Here is a 3,295-nt window from a genome sequence, read left to right on the forward strand (position 1 = left end):
TTAAAATTAAAATCAAAACGTACCAATCGTCGCAAGACGAGGCACTTGGGCTTGCGCCCAAGCCCCATCAAGCTACGAGGCTCGCGCCCCGTTCGATTGATCGTAGCACAAAGCACACACAGCGACACACCACAGCTGGCCACGCTGCGCGCAGCCTTGTGCTGTGTCGCGTGTTGCTGCGCACGCCAGCGCGCGCCGAGCGAGGGATCGCTCCCTGCTCGCGCGTTCTGCTTGTTGGCTGGGCGAGCCAGGCGCGCTGTGGCGCGGCAGCATCGCTGCCCACACGCGTCTTGCTCGTCGCTCGCGCATTGCATCGTCGCCCTCGCTCATCGCATAGCACACACGCACACACGCATAAGCTGCGTTGCCTCGTGCGCGCGCCATGCGCTATGTTGCTCGCTGCATTCGTACCGCACGGACGACGAGCTCCCTTGCTCGTCGTCGCGTGCCCGCACTATACAACACCCCTTGAGGGTAACACGTAGCTTCCATTGCTTTGTGCGTGCAACATTAATGAGCGTTTTCATAAAAATTTAAAATTTTTTTAATTCAAAAATTAATGACAAATTAATAAACATATTAATTTCATAATTTTAGGGCGAAAAATCGAAAATTTATTAATCAATTAATTTCCGATTAATATGGATTCAAATCTAGGTCATAAAAATTAAAAATTTAACATAAATTAACAATTTTATGGTGGATTTTAATCATAGATACCTAATTAAACTATTAATTAATTATGAAAATCAAATTAATTCTAAATTATTCGAATTTCAACAAATTAATCATAATTACGAATTAGGTTGTATAATTAACAAGGCTAGGCATTCAAACTTGTTAAACATATACTGTAAGTCAATCAAAAATTCAAGATTTATCAACACGAATCGCAAATACTTAATTTAACATCTTAAATTTACAAACTTTTGCGTTCGAAAAACTAAAACCTCCGAAAAGTCATAGTTAGGCTTCGAATTTGGGAATTCTGGGTTCGGCTGAAAAAAATTCTTTTTGTCAAAATTTTAGAATGCCTTTTACATGCGGAATTGACACAAAAATCACTCGATTTGGATGAGTAACGAAGAAACTGCCGAAAAACTGCGTACATATAATTAAATAAACGCAATTTGCAATTAATTAACAATTACGAAAATTAATCACCCCTTTTAATTCCTTGCAAATTTGTGAAATTTAACCATGTTATGCAATTTAGATTATGAAAATAATAAGAGGCTCGTGATACCACTGTGAGGTTATGATTCATATGACAAAACATAAATCATGCGGAAAAACCATAAAGCCAGGAAAGCATATTATTTACACATAATCATTTAACATAGTTTAGATGCATACACTTTGTTGCGTGCCCTCCCTACCTGCGCCCGAACCGAACAAGAACAAGTCTTTAGGACTCCAAGTGTCGTCCCTCCGTAGATAGTCCACAGCACGTCCGGATCCGCCTTAAGATTGACCAACTAGAATCGCCCTTAAGGTACTAATAATTTTCGGCACTTTTAGGCAAGATATGTGACTGAATTTTCTCTCAAAAACTCACTTTGAATACTTGAAAACTCGTTCTAAATTGTGAACCCAGGCCACATATTTATGGGGGTATGGAAAGAGAATTGGAATCCTATTAGGATACGAATTAATTAAATTAGAATCCTAGTGAAACTCTTATTTAATTAATTTATCAAATAGGATTAGGAATTTAATCATTAAACGAATCCTGTACGTTTTAGGTTTCGTATGTGAACACAAACACACTCGCACGCACATCAGCCCACGAGGGGCCCCATGCGCGCGCGCACAGCCCGAGCAACGCAGCCCACGACTGTCGCAGCCTTGGGCGCGCGCTGGGCCTGCCTTGCGGTGGGCCTGGCGCAGCCTTGGGCTGGCGTGTTGTGGCGCGCGTTTCCCTTGCTGGACGTGGGCCTGGCTTCGTGCTGGGCCTTCGTCTAGCAAGCTCGTCCGATGCTAATTCGTACGACGCGCTTCCGATTAATTTTCCGATTCCGGAATTCATTACTGATACGAACAATATTTAACATTTCCGATTCCGGAATTAATTTCCATTTCGAACAAATATTTAATATTTCCGTTTCCGGAATTATTTTCCGATTCCGATAATATTTCTGATTCAGACAATATTTCCGTTTCCGGCAATATTTCCGATTCCGGAATTATTTCTATTTCCGATAATATTTTCCGATACGTACCATGTTTCCGTTTCCGGCAACATCTACGACTTGGATAATATTTATATTTCCGATACGATCCATATTTCCGTTTCCGGCAATATCATCGTTTCCGGAGTATTCTTTTCTTGCCTGTGACGATCTCATCTCCCACTGAAACCAAGATCCGTCGATTCCGAATATCCATAGATGGAGTATTTACTGCCATTAAATACTTGATCCGTTTACGTACTATTTGTGTGACCCTACGGGTTCAGTCAAGAGTAAGCTGTGGATTAATATCATTAATTCCACTTGAACTAAAGCGGCCTCTAGCTAGGCATTCAGCTCACTTGATCTCACTGAATTATTAACTTGTTAATTAATACTGAACCGCATTTATTAGACTTAACATTGAATGCATACTTGGACCAAGGGCATTATTTCCTTCATTCCGCATGTACCCAGAATTCCCAAATTCGAAGCCTAACTATGACTTTTCGGAGGTTTTAGTTTTTCGAACGCAAAAGTTTGTAAATTTAAGATGTTAAATTAAGTATTTGCGATTCTGGTTGATAAATCTTGAGTTTTTGATTGACCTACTGTATATGTTTAACAATTATGAAATCCTAGACTTGTTAATTATACAACCTAATTTGTAATTATGATTAATTTGTTGAAATTCGAATAATTTAGAATTGATTTGTTTTTCATAATTAATTAATAATTTAATTAGGTATCCATGATTAAAATCCACCATAAAAATTGTTAATTTATGTTAAATTTTAATTTTTATGACCTAGATTTGGATCCATGTTAATGGGAAATTAATTGATTAATAAATTTTCGTTTTGTCGCCCTAAAATTATGAAATTAATATGTTTTATTAATTTGTCATTAATTTTGAGTTAAAAATTTTAAATTTTTGAAAAACGCTCATCAATGTTGCACGCACAAAGCAATGGAAGCTACGTGTTACCCTTAAGGGGTGTTGTATAGTGCGGGCACGAGACGACGAGCAAGGGAGCTCGTCGCCCGTGCGGTACGAATGCAGCGAGCAACGAGCGTGGCATGCGCAAGGCTGTGCGCCTAAGGGGCGTGTGCTACGCGATGTG

The sequence above is a fragment of the Spinacia oleracea genome, chromosome 1 (assembly GCF_020520425.1).
Source record: "Spinacia oleracea cultivar Varoflay chromosome 1, BTI_SOV_V1, whole genome shotgun sequence".
NCBI classification, from domain to species: Eukaryota; Viridiplantae; Streptophyta; class Magnoliopsida; order Caryophyllales; family Amaranthaceae; genus Spinacia; species Spinacia oleracea.